At 43.5% G+C, this 14,452-nt stretch overlaps 1 pseudogene; it reads right to left on the reverse strand.

Annotated features, from left to right (window-relative positions):
• LOC140721877 (NACHT, LRR and PYD domains-containing protein 3-like) overlaps positions 1–13,969 on the reverse strand; it is a 28,879-nt pseudogene extending 14,910 nt beyond the window's left edge.
• Between the last annotated feature and the right edge of the window lie 483 nt (positions 13,970–14,452).

A 14,452-nucleotide genomic window follows, 5' to 3' on the forward strand; every position in this document is an offset into this window, starting at 1 on the left:
CTGACAGTGATGCAGGTGGATGCTTCCCTGCTGTCATGGCTTATTGATTACCTGACTGGCAGACCAGTACGTACGCTTGCAACACTGTGTGTCAGACAGAGTGATCAGCAGCACTGGGGCTCCACAGTGGACTGTCCTGTCTCCCTTTCTCTTCACCATCTACACCTCGGACTTCAACTGCTGCACAGAGTCTTGCCATCTTCAGAAGTTTTCTGATGACTCTGCCATAGTTGGATGCATCAGCAAGGGAGATGAGGTTGAGTACAGGACTATGGTGGGAAACTTTGTCACATGGTGTGAGCAGAATCATCTGCAGCTTTATGTGAAAAAGATTAAGGAGCTGGTGGTGGATCTGAGGAGGGCTAAGGCACCGGTGACCCCTGTTTCCATCCAAGGGGTCAGTGTGGACATGGTGGAGGATTACAAATACCTGTGGATACGAATTGACAATAAACTGGACTGGTCAACGAACACTGAGGCTGTCTACAAGAAGGGTCAGAACCGTCTCTACTTCCTGAGGAGATTGAGGTCCTTTAACATCTGCCGGACGATGCTGAGGATGTTCTACGAGTCTGTGGTGGCCAGTGCTATCATGTTTGCTGTTGTGTGCTGGGGCAGCAGGCTGAGAGTAGCAGACACCAACAGAATCAACAAACTTATTCGTAAGGCCATTGATGTTGTGGGGGTGGAACTGGACTCTCTGACGGTGGTGTCTGAAAAGAGGATGCTGTCCAAGTTGCATGCCATCTTGGACAATGTCTCCCATCCACTCCATAATGTACTGGTTAGGCACAGGAGTACATTCAGCCAGAGACTCATTCCACCGAGATGCAACACTGAGCGTTATGGGATATCATTCCTGCCTGTGGCCATCAAACTTTACAACTCCTCCCTTGGACTGTCAGACAGCCTGAGCCAATAGGCTGGTCCTGGACTTATTACCACTTAGCATAATTTACTTATTATTATTTAATTATTTATGGTTTTATATTGCAATATTTCTACACTGTTCTTGGTTGGTGCGACTGTAACAAAACCAAATTTCCCTCAGGATCAATAAAGTATGTCTGTCTGTCTGTCTGTCATTTCCTGATCCTTCCGAGCCCGTCCTTATGGATACTGGGCTCCATCCTTTGGAACCGGGATCACATCTGACTATCTGATCAGAAGTTATCAAAGTTACAATTAGACAGACAACGACTGCCTTACTTGCACCACTGACATCTGATAAATGATTAGATTTAGTACTTACAATGCTCAATTACCAATACCACCATTAATAACTATTCCTCAGAATCTCACGTCTATCAGAATAACTAAATATCTGTTTTAAAAAAATCTAATTCCGTCCATAGACTGAGCAGAGGAGCAGGACATTCCACCTCAGTTGTTTTTCACACTAAACACTAACACTTACTTTCCCACCAGCTTCCAATTTTAGAATTGGTTTCAACTGCTGGTTTTTTCATTTCTCCCCGGAGCAGACATAGGACCGTAAGATACAGGATCAAAATTACATCATGTGGCCCATCGAGTCCTCTGCATTTTCTTCATGGCTCATCCATTTTTTCTCAGTTCCAAACTCCTGGGTTCTCCCTGTATCTTTTCCTGACACTATATTCCATCGTGATTTCTTTGCCCATTCTGCAAATCTGACTAAGTCCTTTTGTAGCTTCTCTACAATCTGAAAACTGCGTACCCTTCCACCTATCTTCATACTGTCTGCAAACTCTGCAACAGAGCTATCCATTCCATCATCAAAACCAATGACATATAACACAAAAAAAACAGTCCCAACACATACCCCTGTGGAATACCACTAGTCACCGGCAGCAGACCAGAAAACCCACCCTGTAATCCAACATTTTGCCACCTGACAATCAGCCACTGCTTTATACATGCCAGAATCTTTAACTGCAATACCATGAGCTCGAGGCTTGTAAGCAGCCTCTTCTGTGGCACCTTGTCAAAGGCCTTCTGAAAATCCAACACAACATCAACTACTTTCTCCATCCTGCTTTTTATTACTTCAAAGAATTCCACCAGTCACGATTTTCCCTTAAGGAAACCAGGCTGACTACAGCCTATTTTATCATATGCCTCCTAGTACCCTGAGACCTCAAGGTTAACAACCGACTCCAACATCGTCCCAAACTCTAACGTCAGACTAACTGGCCGTTTCTTCCGGCTAATCTCATTGCTCTCATGCTCCAACTAACGTGTCTAACCTGCCTTTCACAGCCATTTCATTCTGTGTGGTCTCCTGTTTTAATAAAACCATAAGATATTGGAGCATTTGGCCCATCAGCTCTGCTCTGGCATTTCATTATGGCTGATCCATTTTCCCTCAGCTCCAATCTCCTGCCTTCTCCCCATATCTTTTCATACATTAGGCAGACCAGTTAATGACAACTACTCAAAAGTTCCTGTTCCCCCTGTAGCTGTAATTGTGCTCTACCCTTCCCTCAGTTCAGGTTATTTATCTTCTCTGTAAAAATACATTTTTGCAAGCCAGATGCTGCTCAGTTGTCAGGAGGCACAATAATATTTGTAAAACATTTGTAACACACCCTTGTCCGTCCTTGTTGCTATCTCAAGATCCTCTGTCATCTTTGCGACATCATCCATAATGGAGATCAGCGTTCCAATTCCGGGTGCTCTGTAATAGATGGAACATTAATAAGATGATAAGGAAATTATTATGAGAAGAAAAACATTGTCCTGAAAACTCCTACGCACATTTCATCTACTCTTTGCCTGCTCGAGCACTTTCAAATCCCCTGGAGCCCAGCCCTAGTGGGCTACACACTGTCCAATCTCCTAGAACCCATCCTTTCTGGATCACAATCTAGCTGATCACAGATTGTCTGACCTCACCCCACACCCCTCCCATCCCAGAGCCCATGCAAGTCTCCAGAGGAAAGTTCTCCTCACATCATGCAGAAAGAATCACAGACCCAGCTCCTGATCTCAATGGCCCCTATAGTATGCAAATGATTCAAATACATCACATTTCATACTTGAAGCTGTTTAAAAAATGTAACCTATTTCACTGATCCCCCCCCCCCCCACTTCGTCATGCATTGGAGTATAAATGTAAAAACACTGAGGCAGTGGTAAGTTAATTTGCATCATTCACCCACACAACCTTCAGAAAGTTTGTATGGAATTTCCCTCCACAACTTGTTTTCCCATTTCCTCCCATCAGGTCTACACTCTCCTTTGGAGACGTGCAGGCACTTCCCTGTCTCCACCCAGATGATAGTGTTATTCTGCCTATGTAACCCCACAATTGTTAACAACTCATCTATCCAGCCGATCTCAACTGGCTGCCTGAGTTTTCACTCTCCTTCCCTAAAGTTTATCCTGCAGCCTGCTGTGTTCAGTTTCTGTTCCCTCTTGTTCTGTGGCCTTGTGGCTTGTTATGTTACGCTGTATTAAAGTTATAAATCACCGCTAATCGTCTCTGCTGCCCTTCTTTTGGGTCAGGCCTCCTCTATATTTCCTCACCCTTGCTACAACCAGGGATATTTTACTTCCCAAAAAAAATGTCATCGTTTTAAATGAGATCTATGCCTGAGCCTTTGCGTACCTGCCACGGAAGATAGTTCCACAGTATTTCTATCATCTGAGTGAAGAAATTTCTCCTCATTTTGTTGCTAAACTGCTCACAGGCTGTTCAGTGTCTGACTTGCAACTGGACTGCCCAGCCAAGCATTCAGCAGACATGCTCCAGTGCGGGACTTCAAAATGTATAAACATTTTAATGAGGCCCCTTCCGGCTTCTAAACATTCAGCCCATTTAGTCTCTCACAATACACCGACACGACTTCCGGTAATTAAACCCCAATTCTTTCATTACATCATCTCCCAATCTGCAGGGTATCGTCTTTTTGAGAAAATAATATCAGAATTCACTCCACGCTTGTGATGTGATCTGATCAAAAGCTCTCTATGATTGAACCCTCATTGCCTGCAGTATTTGCAAGTGTTGTGTGCACTGGAATACTCAGGTCCATTCTGACAAGATCGATACCTGGTTCTTTGCCATTTCAATAAGCATTCACAAGTTCTGTTCCTCAATTTTCTTCCTGTCAATCAGGATTTTGCTCACTCAGATGATGTCCCAATACCTAATGACACTGTAGCAATTGTGGAGAAAAATTAACTGACCAACATGTTTTGGGAAGGTATATGGAGAATGTGTAAACCTAAATGAAGAATCTGAAAAGATCACACCGAAGGTATCGGAGGTCAGTGTCAGTCAAGATTTTAGTCACTCAGATTACATCCCATTATATTTAATTACAACACAGAAAACCACAGTCCTTGCAGCAGCTCTGTCGTGATTACCAATGCCTAACAGCAGTGTAGCAGCTGGTGGCGAAGCATTAACCTACCCATGGATTTCCGGAAGAGGTTAGAATCAATTACCAGCTGGAAGTCCACGTTACCACTTTGAGAACGTGAGGAAATACACTGAGTGCTTCACCTTCACAGGTCCGTGTCGCAGCATTCTCATGCTGTTGTTTTACCATATTGTTTATGGTCTTGATCCCAAACATTTAAATTGGAACGTCGTTAGATTTGCTACTCTCAGACATAAGGCAGAACCATGTTTGGGAGCAGAGCACCGTGTCTGCAATGATGTCAATACAATCCATGATAATCCTAATCCCCTGATGACCACATCACAGTTCTCCCCGGCACCACCAGATTCTTCGGTATTTCAAGCCTTCCACCTTGAACTTATTCAATGACTCCAACTCTACAGCAGTTTGTGGTAGATAATTCTCAACACCCTTATTCTACAGCCACTCAGTAATCTGCTCCGCCTTCCCACTTCTTTACCCAACCATGTATGAGATGGTCGGTAAATCAGATATTAGTCACTTTGAACTGGCATTTTATAACACCGTTCCGTGCTCTCTAGGTTACACCAGCAGGTTTTCACTGCTCTATCCATTTATGTCATGGGTAACCATTTGGACTGCAATCACAGCTTCTGAATGTCCTGCAGCCGCTCACTATCCTGGACCCATGGAGACAACGTTACCTCCTGGAGCAGTGTCTATCGGCAAAGAAACACTTGTCCTCCGACTTGTTAATGAATTCAACAATCGGACCCAAATGTTACTGTTCGGTTGATCACCCTACAATTCGTGAGGAATTTCAGTCCGCCTTCCTAACTCAACTTCCAGTTTGTCCACTTTGACTCATATAACAGAGCCAGACTCTCTGATCAGCTCATTGAGCCTGTTTGATGCCATTGCCTCAGCACATCACCGCATAGAAAACTGTGCTGTCAACAACAGACTGGTAGAACATGTGAAGGAGGGACCTGCATACTCCAAAGGACCTCAGTCTCCAGAGGAAGGAGAGGTGTCTCTAGCCCTCCTCGTACTCAGCCTCTGTGTTGGTGCTCCACTCAAGCCTGTCATCCAGGTGCATCCCAGGTAGTGGTAGATCCTCACCACATCCACGTCCTCACCAACAACAGTAACAGGGAGCAGTGCTGGCTCAGTCTTCCTGAAGTCCATCACCATCTCCTTTGTTTTACTGATGATACAGCTTGCACCATTTGACAAAGTCCTCCACCAGGGCCCTGTACTCATCCTACCAACTTCACTTTATCCACCTATTGCTCAGACATCAGAGAATGTCTGCAGATGACATGGCTCAGTGTTGTATGTAAGGTCCGAGCTGGGTACAGGGTAAACAGCATAGTCCAATATAGTCCCCTGTGGGGCACAGTGTTGCTCATAGCCACGTCTGATACACAGCTCTCAAGGTGCAGATACTGCCGTCTGCCAGTCAGGTAGACCCACCATACTCCAATGGAGAATCAAATGGTCAAATGGCCACATCATTGTGCTTACGTATATTATGCTCACTGTATGAGGATCATGATGGAACAGTAACTATGTGCCTTGACAGAGCTATTCTTGACCACAGTGCAGGTAATAATACATAGCATTGTAATGTACCCTCCCTATACTGGTGATAATGAAGGGAAAACAATTAAATAATATGCTGGCGGCTGTCCTTTCCAAAAGGGAACCTCCCTTCCAAATATCCATGAAGAAACCCCTGCATTGGAGATGATTTATATGGTCCTCTGAGAAATGACTTAGTTTTACATTTAATACAAGGGTATTTAGAAACAGGAAATGAGGCTGATCTTGCACACAATGCCACATCGCACAAACGTATAAATGAAACAAATTCCCAGCTGCTGCCACCCTCCCATCTCCGGTCTCAGTCATCTCAGAAACTGAGATCAGTGCAGAGGGGTGAACCAATCTCCTGCCACTGGAAACACAGGTGTGTGGAGATGGTCTGGGCTGTACTGTCCTTAAAAATCTGTATCTCTGGCTCAATGTTCAGAACTGCAAAGGAAGGGGAACAATTTCATTAATCTTCCCAACAGCAGGGAGGAATATAGTACTAAGCAACTTTGTTAATTATAATCGTGGAAGAACACTGCTAATTCTGTTAAAAATCAATATGTCACATATCCATTGTCCATTTGATAATTTAGTAATTTCTGAGCATATTGTTCAATTACTGTTCAGTGTCTTGATAGTGTGAGCGGACAGTGATTGAGATGAACACGGTGGGTGACTTCTCTCAGTATATTACTTCGTGTGTACCCTCCTGATTCTGATCCCAGAAAGTCAACATTATGGTTGCAGAGGTAAATTAGCAAGCACTGAGTAAATTCCAGTTCCGTTTGGTAAACATTAACCAAGCTCACATCTACCTCCTAGGCTCAGTGATTGCTAGGAATCAAGCTGTTCACTGCAACTTGGACTTTTGGAGTAAATTTGGCAATTTACTCACTTTTCTAAACACAAAGTACACTGCAGATGCTGTGGTCAAATCAACACATACAGACAAGCTGGATGAACTCAGCAGCTCGGGCAGCATCCGTTGAAATGAGCAGTCAACGTTTTCTATCCTATCCCCTCCCTGCTTCCCCTCCCCCACACCTTGATCTTTCCTCTGATTGATTTTCCCCCCTCCCCCCACCTTCTTTTGGGGCCCCTGCCCCCTCCTTCAGTCCTGACGAAGGGTCTCGGCCCGAAATGTTGACTACTCATTTCAACGGATGCTGCCCGACCTGCTGAGTTCATCCAACTTGTTTGTATGTGTATACTTTTCTTATGTCCATGTCTAATAACACTGACTACGCTTTGCCCTTCTATCTGTGCTTCAGAGGAAGTACAGCGAGCTCAGGCCTCATACCATATTTAGCTTCAGTCAGATTATACTTCTCACAACACAACTTGTTTATTACCCACGGCAAACTCCAGCTGATAGGGGAAAGGGGTTTCCTTTCAGTTAGTCCTGATGAAGGGTCTCGGCCCGAAACGTCGATAGTGCTTCTTCCTATAGATACTGCCTGGTCTGCTGTGTTCCACCAGCATTTTGTGTGTGTTGCTTGATAAGTATTTGATTGTTTTTCGCTTGTTATTTTCCACAGATAGTGACTGTACATGTTTACTCTGTATCTGTGCTGAACTTGGCAAAAAGAACGTGATGAAGCAAGTCTGCTCCTGATTATTGCATTTAAGGAATGTTGTACAGCAGGCCCATCAACTTGCTCTCCTGAGACGAGCTTCAAGGTAACAACTGCAGTTCTACAACAGGCTAAATCTGTCCTCTAGCTGACGAGAGTAATGTTCACATTTCAGTTTGTGTATCTCAGTGCTAGTTCTTTCCTTGATGATGCATTTGATTTCGTTATTGTTTTACAAATCTCTCAACTAGTTGAAGATGTTTATTTTTTATAAACTCTGAAAATTGGAACAAGTAATTGCTGCTCAAGATAAATGAACGTAAAGGATATGAGCGGCATTATCCCACAACACACTCCCCTTGATGAGGCAAGTTGATTTTTTTTTCTTGTTTCCTTGCTTCCAGACATCCTCCTAGTGAAATAGTTTGGTCTACCTTATTCAGTGTAAGTATCCTGTCTTTAAAAAGGAACCACATATTCGAATTTTGATGCAACATATTTATGTAGCTACAGAGAAGGCAAGTCAGTGGCTATATTTCATTCAGAGCTTGAGATTTGGTTTATCACCCAAAACATTCGAAAACTTCTACAAATGTATCGTGGAGAGCATTCTGTCAGGCTGCATCACAGTCTGCTATGGGGGGAGGGGTGGGTACACTGCACAGGATGAAAATAAGTTGCAGAAACTTTTAAAATTAGTCAGCTCTATCATCTGCACTAGCCTCCATAGTATTAAGGAAATCTGTCAACCAGGACCTGTCTCTTTCACATTATTGTCATTAGGAAAAAAGTACAGATTCTGAAGGCACAGATTCAGTGATTCAGGAACAGTTTCTTCCCCTCTGCTATCCAATTTCCGAATGGCACTGAGCCTCACTACATTTTAATTTGGGTTTTTTTACGCTACAGATATATGAACTGAACTACTTAACAGACATTCATATACTGATGGGAATCCAGAATTTTTCTCTATATTTATTGGAAGGTACTATAATGGACATCATATATAAGTGTTTGGGGAAACAGGGTCTAACTGGAGATACAGTCGGCCCTCCTTATCTGTGGGGGATTGGTTCCTGGACTCCTCACGGATACCAAAATTCGCGGATGCTCAAGTCCCTTATTCAACCTGTCTCAATCCGGTGGATCTTAGGACCCAGCGGAACCACAGACCTTATACGACCTGTCTCAGTGCGGTGGATGTTAGGACCTGGCGCCAGAGCTCTGAATGAGCAGTGTTTCTGTTCACGGAAATAATCATGATCACAATTGAAAATAAAATGGAAATAATAAAGCGATTGGAAAGAGGTGAAACGCCATCGGTCAAGCATTAGGCTACGTCGGTCAACGATCGGAACAATTTTAAAGGATAAAGTGAGAAAGGCTCTGCTCCGATGAAAGCTACAATTACTACTAAGCAATGCAGTGGTTTAATTATTGGGTTTTGTGGTTTTAGGTTTGTCCGGCACTGAAGCATACTTTCTTAAGTGTTTTATATGCATAGAAAAGTAAAATATATACTATATACTAAGGCAAACATTTGACTAACTGATGCTAAATAATACCAGGTGTACCTGTTCCGAATTACTTAGTAAGAGAACTTCCGATTTTTTTCTATCCCGATTCACGATAACCCACGCACATCCTCCCGTATACTTTAAATCATCTCTAGATTACTTATAATACCTAAAACAATGTAAATGCTATGTAAAATGGTTGTTATACTGCATTCCTTAGGGAATAATGACAAGAAAAAAAAGTCTGTACATGCTCGAACAACAAGTGCTGGAAGAGAACTTCCAGGTTTTCTCGATTTGTGGTTGGTTGAATTCGCGCATGCGGAATCTGCGGATAAGGAGGGCCGACTGTACTCAACATGGCTTTGCCAGTGGCAGATCACATCCAATGAATTTTACAGATGTTTTTGAAACTGTTACCAAGCAGTTTGATGCAGAGAAAGCTGAAAGTTGTCTGCATGATCTATGACAAAATACTCCATAGTGGTTGGCCCAAAAGGGATACGTTATTTAGCATTCAGGATGAAGCAGTCAACAGAATTCAATGTGGGCTTGTGGGAGGAGCCAGCAAATAGTGTCACTCACTAGTCCTGTGTTCTGCAGGCATCGGTGCTGGGTCTGTTGTTGTTTAGTGTCTATTTGAATGATTAAAGAATAACAGGGCAAACAGAATCAAAAACTTGTGGATGACATCAAGATTATGGGTGGAGTGGACAGTGCAGAAAACAACCAAGGCTTGTAAACTGATCTAGACCAGCTGGGAAAATGGGCTTAAAAATAACAAGTGGAGTTTAACATATACAATTGCAAGGTGCTGCACTTTGACAAGACAAGCCAGGCTAAAACTTACACAGTGAGTGTTAGGGGACTGAGGTCTGCGATAGAACAAAGGGACCCAGGAATGCCGATGCACACTGACATGGTGCCAAAAGAAATGTTGAAGTTTTCCATGGTGGGAATTAACTGTTCATTCTAACTTTTGCAGTTACTTACGAAGGTATTGAAAGAAGAAAATTACAAGCATGGATTTTTGTTCTGTCCTATATTTCTTTTTGTTCAGTGTTTCTTTATGTTTTTTTTCCATGAAACAGTTTCACAGAGAGACCCAGATTCCACACTGGCCATGTGGAATCCAGGTTAAAGTAATGGAAATTTCTGCACCTCTATTCCAGATATGAGATGCCCTCATTTCAGAGGGGAATTGCTCATGGGTAGACTGTTAAATTACAAATTTTAAGTTAACATTTTAGAAGACTGGAATATTTGGGGAACAATCCTAAAAGTTGTTTTTACTCACAAGAATGGCTTCTTTTTACAGAACATAAAATATGTTGCTCAAGACTTTAGACATAGTGATTTTGGCATTTGTATTTCCTTTAAAAAGCGTTATGATGCAGTCATGTTTGTCATGCAAATTACTAATTTAAATATTAGTCTGGCTCAAAAAGCAGCTTGTCGTTAATTCCCTCACCATCACACGTTTATCCAGCTGCTGCTGGGTAGTAGTCGAGTCAAAATGATTTGGGCAGTCAGCCCCGACACTGTAGGGGTGAGATGTAGTTGTAAAACATATTAAAATCTTCTCCCTTCCTTGCAGATAACCTTCCTGTACTGGAGAAAAGCACGGATACCATGATATGATAGCAGATCATCTCCAGAGGCCATTTGTATCAAAACAAAAATGGAGGAAATGGAAGGAGATCAGATAAAGCAACGCACAAGAACAAAGACACAAAACAATGGGGAAGCATTTTTTTGTAGACGGTTAATATCCTGTACAGGATGTCAAGTAGAGAACCGTGCATTACGGTTTCAGTCATGAAGGTTCACTCAAAATTATCCCGAGGGGAATAGGAAGGCTGACGAATTAGCAAAGCAAGGTGCTTTAAATGGGAAGGAATGGCTGCTGCAAACTGGCGAGATCGGAATGCAGAAGGAATAATACAGGTCTACCAAAGGAGAAAGAGGACTCATATCTGTACTGTGCTGGGGAGAATGGTGTGACGGCCGTGGACAAAAACCTTCTGTTTTCCAGAACCTGGAAATGTACAGTTCTGAAATAAAATTCTCAAGATGAAGTATCGCAGGGGGAACAATAATTATTGGCTTTTAGGCCCAATTATTGAACAGCTTTAAGTTAATGATAGCCATGGTAAGGTGGGACCAAACACATGTGAACATTGAGCCTGACAGTGACTCGCACAAGAGGCATATCGGTGGGAGGAGGTCACGCCAGGCATTTTTTGAATGTCGTTTCAGTCGTTACAAAATACTCACAGGAGGACATTGTACACCAGAATAGTGAATAGGAATGGCATTAAAGGACATGGATATGTGATTCTTTCAGGTCCCAGGACCCTTCATATTTTTCAAAACTATTAGAAAACCAGCCATCCCACACCTTGAGGTAACTGAAATGATACCAGAGCCCAGGGTAAAACCAAGGGGTTGGTATCAGTGTTAGAAGATGCGAGCGAATTTGTCACTTTGATTCTAGGATACCAGCACCTGCAGGTAGTTTTTAATCAAACTAAAATAATGGTGGTCACCTGCAACAAGGCAGTTATTTACTCACCTTCTTGGAAGGCAACAAAGCAGGAGAGAGTTTAAACCTGTCAAAGATAGAAGGAAAAGGGGACTATTAGAATTAGTGGGAGCTGGTCCCGCCTCAGGGGTACTCATTGTCAATACCTTAATTATATCGGAATTAAAAAGCTAGATACAGTTCCTTTGGTAGAAAATACAGGATATTACTGGAGAAGGTTACCAAGATCAGTACCAGACCAATCAGATTGTTCGTGATGTATCCCAGGTAAGTCTGGATGCAGTGAACCCCCTTCAAGATAGAACAAACCTGAATATTGACCATATAGACTCAACTACGAAGGAAACACATAAGACTGAGAATTGTGCCACATAGTCTACTTGGTTAATAGCCATGATTGGGACAAATTTATTACAACTTGATCCACTTCAAGTACCAAACTAGGTATCAGGAGGGCAGGTAAAAGAATGGCTCGAAGACAAGGTACCCTTATGTCACATTACAAGTCTTACACCAACCAACAGCGCAATGGGTACAGATGGTGGTGGTGAAGGGAGGTTTTATGTTGCTGCAGAGTTCCACATTTCACAACAGGGGAATAATGTAACCTGCCCTTTGAAAAGGATTCACATTGTTGTCAAGTGTCGTGAAAACACGTGGGTTCAGTACTAATGAGAATTGTTTACTGTCTATTCTGCCTGTGAATAATCAAGTCTTTCTTGCCATATGCATTGGTGGGACATGCATGTTGCATATCAACAGCAGGCTTGAGTCTTCCAAGGGCTGGAAACAGTGTCCTCTGAAATCAAATTTACGGTACCTCTATCTGTATATAATGTGATTGTAGCACAGCTGCTGGGTGTCCATGTGTAGTCAATAGAATGAGTGGAGGATAATGATCCTAAAATTAACATCCTTGGATCAAGAGGAGGGAGATGTTGACCAGATGGAACTACAAGAGTAAACCCTATATCAGACTGCTTTTTGATGATTACAGCTTCACGTTCAACACAAACATACACTCAGTTCTAAGCGACAAGCTCCAAAAACCTGAGCCCCTGTTCCTCTCTCTGAAACTGGATTATTGACTTTCTCACTGGGAGACCATGGTCCGTGCGTATTAGAAACGGCTCCCCTCCTTCCTGACAGTCAACACGGGTGCACCTCAAGGATTTGTGCTTAGCCCACTGCTCTACTCTCTCTCCACCCATCACTGTGTGGCTAGGCACAGCTCAAAGGACAACTAGAAGTTTGCCAATGACACAGCTATTGTCGGCAGAATGTCAGATGGTGATAAGGTGGGGTACAGCCGTGAGATAGGTCAGCTGGTTGAACAGTACCAAAACAACAAGCTTGCACTCAAATCCCTAAGACCAGGGAATTGACTGTGGATTTCAGGAAGGGGGAGCAGTGGGAAGAGCAGTGGACGGGTGAGCGAGCAGCTTCAAGTTTCAGTTTGTCAACATCTTTGGAGATCTACCCCGGGCCTAACACATTGATACAACTACAAACAGCATGACAGCCGCTATATTTCATCAGGACTTTTATGCGATCCTGGATGCTACCAGACTCTAGAAAATGTTTACGGATGTAACACAAAACAACAAGTTTCACGAGATATGCCAGTGATATTGAGCGCTGATTCAGTCCTCGATACCGTTTTTTGAGAGGGTCTAGGACCAGAGGACACAGCCTCAGAATGCAGGGGCGTCCTTTCAGTGCAGAGATGAGGCTGAATTTCTTTACTCATAGAGTGATGCAGCTGTGGAATGCTTTGCCACAGGCAGCTGTAAAGGCCAAGGCTGAATGTGTATTTAAGGCAGATTTGATAGATTCTTGATCAGTCTGGGCATGAAGGGATATGGGGAGAAGGAAAATTAGATCAGCCATGATGTGATGGCGGGGCAGTCTCAATGGGCCAAACAGCCTAATTCTGCTCCTCTGTTTTATGGGGTAGGTCTGGGGTAGCTTGTTTGCAGGATATTCAAGGACTGTTAAGTGATGGGCCCCTGGTGAACTTTTTAAATTACAGTAAGTTTGGGAGGCGGGATCTGGCTCTGTTATCCTCCCATTGCAGTGGGCGGCGGTAACGCTCAATAGAGGAAGGATCAGGAATCACAGGTTCTACATAACGAGAGAGAGTGTCGGATCTGTGTCTCATTGCCTTGCCTAAACGGGCCAAGGCAAAAACTCCTACAAGTGGACCTGCGTCCGGAAAGTACAATTTCTCCGTTTTAAAGTGTTCTTTTCGTTCGGTGAATTGAACTGGGGACACTGCTCGATATCAGACCAGCAACACTCCGCGACAGGCGCAAATACTCACCGGTGAGCCGGGAGCCTCTCTCGACGGGTGAAAACTTTCCCCAAACTCCGGACGGAAGGAAACTCCGCCCACCGGCGATAAGCGCATGCGCAGCATGAAACTGCGACAATCTGCTTCTCGGCGCAACAGAGCGGCAGCAAATGCGGTTTCACTGTCTCTTCACTCAACCCTGGAGCATCTCTACAGCATAGATACAAACATCAGGATGCTCTTTATCGACGCAGCTCAGCATTCAATGCTACCATCCCCTCAAACCTAATCAATAGACAATAGACAGTAGGTGCAGGAGTAGGCCATTCGGCCCTTCAAGCCAGCACCGCCATTCACTGTGATCATGGCTGATCATACACAATCTGTACCCCGTTCCTGCCCTCTCCCCATATCCCTTGACCCCGCTATCTATAAGAGCTCTATCTAACTCTCTCTTGAATGCATCCAGAGACTTGGCCTCCACAATACGTTTCAAACTTGGTCTCAATATCCCCTTGAGCAACTGGACACTCCGGTTGTTGCGTTGCAGACGCCAGTCAGTTTTATATCGATTG

Source organism: Hemitrygon akajei, unplaced genomic scaffold (assembly GCF_048418815.1).
Source record: "Hemitrygon akajei unplaced genomic scaffold, sHemAka1.3 Scf000063, whole genome shotgun sequence".
In the NCBI taxonomy this organism is placed as follows: Eukaryota; Metazoa; Chordata; class Chondrichthyes; order Myliobatiformes; family Dasyatidae; genus Hemitrygon; species Hemitrygon akajei.